Here is a 7657-nt window from a genome sequence, read left to right as displayed (position 1 = left end):
TGCTCATAGATGCAAAACCCCATATGATTTGTAGGAGTAGCTTTAGGTAAGTAATTAGATTTTGATCTAGAGCTATTCATCATTAATATATTTGCTAAGTGCTTGTTTGCATTTGAAATCACAAAAAAGTCTATCTTTGAGGTAAAAATACAATAAAATAGATTTTTGTGGATAATTTTCCATGAATGATTGATGTTGAACATATAAGAGGGCATGTGCAAGGGTTTTGTGCTGAAATATTGTATTTTTGTAAACTTAGACTTTATACGCATATAAAGTCTCAAGGGGCCTCTGGAGACCAAATCTAAAAAATCTGACTACACTAGTGTGTTCAAAAGGTATCATTTACCCTAAGAGCACCTTGATGTGGGGAGTTTTGGCATAGATTTGGGGACCAAAATCCAAAAGATAGAGTGGTTGTGACTGAAAAAGCAAAAACTTGTGTTAGTGAGCACTTTTGAGCTTTGAATTTTGCTGTAAACACATGTACATGTTGCTAATGATAAGGGGAACTTAGAATAGAAACATATCTGAAATCTGAGACAATAGACTTTATACGCGTATAGGGTCTCCAACACCACCTTGAGACCAAATTTGAAAAATCTGACTGCAGCACTGTGTTCAGACGGGGGGTTTTACCCCAAGTATACATTGAAACTAGAGTTTTGACCAAGTCTTGACACCCAAAAGACAAAGGACGGAGTGTCTAAAATGGAAAATAGAAAAACTTGAGATTTTGAGCACATTTTTGCATGAAAATTGGTAGAAGTGCTTGAAAACCAGTGCTGGACACTTGGGGATGCTTGTGAATGAATTCTGACAAAAAATTCATCAGTAGACATCATACACGTATGATGTCTCAAGGGTGATCCTGGCACAACAATTTTGTATTTTTGACATTATACCCATCTTCTCCATGTTGTGTTGAGCACATACACCAAATTTCATGTCATTTGGACATTTAGATTGAAAACTGGGAGGATTTTACTGTTTCAGGGGATTTCCTTGTAAAATGGATGATTTTATGCAATTTTGACATCCAAAATCTATTGTGAGCACATATTCTTGTTCTACACACTAGGAAGCACCTCTGGTAGAAACAGAACTAAAATATGAGCAAAAGACATCATACACGTATGAAGTCTTAGAGGTCAGATCTGGGGTCAAAAGTTACATCCTTGTGTACCCTTGTGATCTATAGCATTTAGGAAGCATATAGGCCAAATTTGGATCACATTTGAGCTTCCAAAGACCATAAGATGCATCTCGGCAAGTGAATTCTTGTATTGGCCATAACTTGCTCAAAAAGTATCATAATTCAATTCTAAAACTTGCTTTGAGTTTCTAGTGTAATGAGGAACCTCTGGAGTGAAAATCACTTCATTCTGACAAATTAGACTTTATGCGCATATGAAATCTAAAGGGAACTTTTAGGAACCAAAAATTTAAATCTAAGTCAGGCTGTTAAGCACCACAAGACAAGCTTACTCACCAAATTTGGGCCAATTCTGAGCACATAGACTTTATACGATTATAAAGTCTCAAGGCCAGATCTGAAAGTCAAATTTCACTTTTGACCACATAGGAGGGTTGGAAATGATGTTTTAAGCTTGCTTGAAAAATTTCAACTCATTTGGACACATACTTTTTCACTTAAAGAGATTTTTTTAGATACAAGACTGAAAAGGTGAAAAAGAGGTGATTTTGAGCAATTTTGACATCCAAAATTTGTTGTAATCACATATTCTTGTTGTATGCATCAAGGAATACCTTGGGTAGAAATCTAAGTGAATTCTGAGCCAAAAGACTTTATACGCGTATGAAGTCTCATAGGCCAAATTTGGGTCAAATAAGACATTTGAGCATACCTCAGTGCTCTAGAGCATAAAGGAAGTTCCTAGCCAAAATTTCATAGAACTTGGAGCTCATTTGAGCTTGCAAAGGGCAAAAGACAAAAAAATGTAGATTCAGGCTTGTATTGGTCTTAACTTGCTCAAAAAATATCCAAATTGAATTTTGAAACTTGTTGAGAGTTGCTTGAGTGATAAGAAATCAGTGGAACAAAAGTCACCTCATTCTGCCACAAAAGAGTTTATACGCGTATAAAGTCTCAAGTGTCAAAATAAAGGTCAAAATCATAAACTGAGCATACCAGTGGGTAGAGGACATCAAGGAGAGCTCACATACCAAATTTTGTCAAATTTTGAGCACATAGACTTCATACGCATATGATGTCTCAAGTGCCAAAGTAGAGGTCAAAATTTACATCTGAGCTCACAGAAGTGCTAAGCACTATAAAGTAAGCATAGTGACCAAGTTTCAACAAATTTGGGTCACATTTTGTCAAGATACAAGAAAAAATCCTCGGTCCTGAAACTATTTTGAGTGCTGTTTCAAGTGCAGTTCACCAAAACCGCTCTAACTTTTGATAGACAACTCCAAATTGAGTCAGGTATAGCCAGGAAGAAAGCTTGCGGGCAATAGGACACACCTAGAGTTGAATTTTCCCAGGTTTCTTAAATCCAAACTTTTAGGGTTCAGAGTACTAGTTTATAGAGACCAAAAGAGTCACAAAGTCCTGATTTTTGAGAGAACTGATTAAGGGCAAAAACGGATAAGTTGCACTAAACCAAAGATTCTTATTAAGACTATCTTGAGAGTATTGAGTGGGCCTGACATTAAGAAAGCTAAGATCATCAAGATGGAAAGCCAATCTACCAATCCTTTTGTAGATATAACCAATGGCAAGCCAAACTAGAAGTGCAAAAATGCCAATCTATCCACATTTTGACACAAACCCACACAATGCACTAGAAAGAGGTGGATAATTGGACAATAAAGAACCACATATACCTCCACCAAACATGAGAATTCCAAAATGGGAGCCACCTGGATTCCCTTCTAGAGTGATAATGAGAGATGAAATGATCACAGAGATGGCATACATGCCTCCTTGAGTGAATCAGCCTAATGGACCATGGATGTACCCACATGCAACCATAAAACATGAGTTTTATAGAGGTGGAATTATGGTCACCACAGGACCATATGTACCATCATCACCCCCTATAACTTACTCCTATCCAAATCAGAGCAGAACCTTGAGAAGATGTGATACTGAGAGTGAGAGTGACAAATCTTCTTAGAGGAGTGATTCACCAAGAACCCAACCTACATTAAAGCCAAAGGTATCTAGTGAGCAAATGAAGATTATAGAAGGATTATCTCAGAGACGTGCTCCTCTAGTTAAATCTGACCTCCAAGAACCTCTATGGTGCGAAATCAAGAGAAAATGGACAAACCATATGAGAGAAGGGTGTTACTATGGCATGGAATATGCTAAGGAGAGGTATGTACAACCTATTCCAGTAGTACCTACTCCACCTAGATATGCTATGGAAAATGTGCCAAGGCCAGTAGGAGTTTCAAGACCACAGCTTGTCTTAGGACAACAACCTCATCAGCCAGGTGCTAGAATGTCTATAGACATGAGATATACACAGATAATGGAACCATCCAACAAACAAGCACTAGTACCAGCTACATTGTGTTATAAAAACCAAAGTGGGTATTTTTTTTCAAAGCAACAAAAGATGAAAGAAACACATGGAGTGATGAGGCCAGTACAACCTCCACCTCTTGCATTTTGACCAGAAGAAAGAAGATACGAGATGGACGAAAGGACATTGCGATTCATTGCTAATAGAGGCTTAGCTAGGTCAATGCCTATTTACAGCCAAGAGGAAATGAAAGAAGAAGCTCCTCAACTAGAGGTAGATTGTCACAAAAGCCATGACAACCACTTTGTCAAACAATGTCGACAGACGAAGATCACTCAAGTAAGTGCCTATTGTCTTGAATGTGGAGTCATTCACTTGATCCCCAACTGTCCAAAAAACCCAAACCAAGTCAGAAAGATCACAACAAATGTCTCAAGAATTGTTCAGCTACCCAGTAGCTCTGAAAATGAAAATGTGGTACCAGCTCAAGTAGTTACGAGAGTGCAAGCTCAAAAGGAAGCTGCTAAGAACCCAAAGACAAAGAAAATAGAAACTAACACAAGTCTAGAGACAGGTAAACCACCGATGCACCTAGTCAAAAGACCAAGAGCAAACAAAAAAATTGGAAAGCTAGAAAGGCTAGGATGAAAGCACGTAGGGAACGAGAGTAGAAATCCCTAGCTGAGAAGGTTACCCAAGCTGAAGAGAAGATTAAAAAACATGAGGAAAGAGTTGCACCTTCTCTTACACAGATGTCTAAACCTCCAGAAGAACCATCCACAAATGAGAAACCAAGAAGTGCTAGCTCAGGAGGATTACTGTTGGTCAAGAAGGTTAATGAGCATTTAGACGACCTCATAAAAGACTATGAAACACAGCTCAAAAACAACCAAACCCAAGAACATAGGTGGATGACATATCCACATACGGAACTAGGAAAGGATAAGCTTGAAATGTGCAAGAAAATGATTCAAAAACACCAAGCTTTACTAGAACCACCAATTAGAAAACCTGAGGGTGTGATCCCTGTTGTTGGGGTTCCATCGTTGCAATAGCTCTAATGACCAACAAAATTATCAATTCGGAGGGATGAGCTACCCGGCTAGGGCATCGAAACATTCACACAATTAGTGAGCTAATCATGGCAACACGAACGAATAACTCTATAAGGTGAGCTTCTCGGCTTATGAAGGAGCTAAGCCACAATGAAGGCCAATCTCCACATCTATTAAGCCTAGGAATTTTGGGATGTTTTACTTAGTGGAAGTTGGAATATGAACTTTTGTACTTTTGGGATTCCAAGGGGTGCTCTTGGGAAAGGGCGTTGCCCATTAGTCTTATCGAAATATGTAATTGTCGATCGGTATCTTCTTTGGGAATGTGAAGGTGAAAGTTATGGCGGATTTAGTATGTTGTCAATTTTTGTGTTCTGTTCCAGTTCTAGTTCCATTCTAATTTCTATGCTTTGTCTATTCTGAATGTCGATGCCTTACACTTGGCGATCACGGTGTAAGTGCGATGTAGCATGGATGGATTCAGGTTTCTCTTGTAGGAGCGAGTGCTGTGGCAATGGAGGGAGGATGTTCAGAATAGTGTGAGTTGGCATGGGTAGTTGGTTGCACTCTGGAGGAAGCGGAGGAGGATATATTCCCGTATTGGACAAGGTCAGTTGCTAGGCGGTTTTGGCAGTTGTATGGGCGAGTTGGTCAGCGTTCGGAACTGCAAGGAATTTTGGATTATACTGGGATGCACCGAGTTTCTATAAGGGAGGATTCAGATGATACTGTGGAGGATTTGGATGGTGCAGAGGATTCTCTAAGTGATAGATGGGAAGAGGAAGTACCGAATGAAGAACATGATATATTTCCACGTTTGTTTGCGGTTGCAGTTATTCAACATGCATTAGTGGTGAGAAGGAGATTGATTTTTGATCCGTTGGGAAGTACCAGTGCAGGAAATCCTGTACAAACAGGTGGACCTACAAATATGGCAGCGGCTCGGCAGGATATGCGCGTCAAATTCTGGACCTTTTCGGGAAAGCCGAAAGAAGACCCGGATTGCCACATATCTCACTACGAGACAAGATGGCAGGCCAGAGGATTTGCTGGAGTGTACGATGCCTAGGCTAAGATGCATCAATTTGAGGCTACTTTGGATGGGAAGGCTATGCAGTGGTTCAATAATTTTCCAACAGGTCATTTTGCTGATTATGATGGATTGAAAGCAGCATTTTTGAACAGGTTCAGAAAGGAAAAGACTCCACATGATGTGTTGACCAAGCTTAGGGAAGTGAAACAAAGGAAAATGTTTGTTGAGGATTATGCACAAAAGTTTATGTGAGAAGGTTGTCTGCTCAAGAAAGGCCAACTGATGAAATGCTTGCTGGATATTTTTTGAATGGATTAAGGAAGGAATTGAAGAATGCTGTTGCTGGAGTTGATGTTGTAGGTGGATTACAAGCATTAGTGGAAACAACTCAAAGAGCAGAGAAAAGGTTTGGGGTCTCTCATGGGAAAGTAGCCAAGAGGTCATCTAAAGAAAAGAAGAAAAGTAGGTCGAAGAAAAAGAAGAGGTCAGATAATTTGTGGATTCGGACATCGATTCAGATTCGAAAATTGATACTGATTTAGATACGAAAACGGATTTTGATAGTGAGAAGGATTCCAGTGAGGATTTGGATTCAGAAGAAGATGAGGATAAGAAGAAGAAAGGCAAGAAGAAGTCGAAGAAAAAGTCTAAAGAGAAAGAGGATAGAGTGAAAAAATTGGTAGCAAAGAAATTGAAGAAGTTGGGAGTGCAGAAAGATGTGGAATCAAAAACCCCTCATTGTGAAATGTGTGTTAAAGATGGGCATTGGACAAAGGAATGTTGATTTAATCCAAATTTCAGAGGTGTCGTACCAGAAAGGATTCAGCAGAAGTTACAGCAACAAGGACCTCAAACTCATGGGGTGTTTCCAGAGACAGGAGGAAGGCAGGGGATGTTCAATAATCAAGGATGGCAAAGGCAATAACCGTATTCAAGGTGGAGACCACATTTTAATCAAAGGGGACCACCATTTAGAGGAAATTTTCATTTGGGAGGAGGACCGAGATTTGGAGGATGGCAGAATTCAAGACCCCCATGGGGGGGAAATTGGGATCAGCAGCAGTGGTGGCAGAATTGGTAGCCACAACCACAAGGATGAAATCAGCCGGTTTGGAATTATCAAGGGGGGAATCAGCAACAGCCAAGAGGGCCAGTGCCGCAGTTGCTAGCACCACCAACACAATCAGCTGAAGCAAACAAAGAGCCTGGAAGTAGTTTGATAGTAGTAGAATCGTTTCAGGATCAAGGGGTGAATGAAGTTGCTATGGATTGTCAGCCAGAATGTGATTGTTCTAAATGTTTGCAAGAGGAGGTAGATGTATTAGTGACAACAAGGTCCAAAGCAAGGTTGAAACCTCCACTGGATTGGGAGGAGCAGAAGGAGATTCGGGATGAAGTAGCTGAAGATTTGATGGAAAAGGATCAATTGCAGAGCAAGCCTAAATCGAAGGAGAAAGGAGTAAAAAAGGAGGAGGAGGAAAGAGAAAGGATTGATGCTTTGTTTGAAGAGTTAACTAATTCCTCTATACAGTTTACATTGGATCAGTTATTGTCATTAGTTTCAATTTTCAGAGATAGACTATATACAGTGATGCGAAGGACAAAGACTGTTCCGAGTATGAAGGAGGTGCAACAAACAGTTCAGAGTTGTCAGATTAGCCCGGAGGATGTGGATTTTTCAGTACCAACACTGTCGTTGGAATTTAATAACCACAAATTTTCCGATGTGCTATTGGATGGTAGATCAGGGGTCAACATACTTTCGAACTCGTAATTTCTAAGGATGCAAGATGTCAGGTTGGAACCAGCTCCATTTCAAGTGCGTATGGCTAATTAGAGCAGAGTTCAACCAATGGGGATGTTAAGGAGGCAAGGAATTATTATTCATGGATTGCAGTTTATGGTAAACTTTGTAGTCATCAGGATGAAGGATTCAAAAAATACCTATTCTATGTTGTTGAGGAGGCCATGGTTTCGCACTGCTAAGCTGAAATAGGATTGGGGAAAGAATGAAGTGACGGTTAAGAAAGGAAGGAGACAAGTTACATTATCAATGGGGCCGAAGAAGG

At 39.9% G+C, this 7657-nt stretch overlaps 1 pseudogene; it reads left to right on the top strand.

Annotated features, from left to right (window-relative positions):
* The first annotated feature begins 6445 nt into the window (after positions 1 to 6445).
* Positions 6446 to 7362, top strand: LOC147426889 (uncharacterized; annotated as a pseudogene).
* The last annotated feature ends 295 nt before the right edge of the window (positions 7363 to 7657 follow it).

The sequence above is a fragment of the Adiantum capillus-veneris genome, chromosome 24 (assembly GCF_014529385.1).
Source record: "Adiantum capillus-veneris isolate H3 chromosome 24, ASM1452938v2, whole genome shotgun sequence".
Classification (NCBI taxonomy): Eukaryota; Viridiplantae; Streptophyta; class Polypodiopsida; order Polypodiales; family Pteridaceae; genus Adiantum; species Adiantum capillus-veneris.
This window is presented reverse-complemented; position numbering and strand designations above follow the sequence as displayed.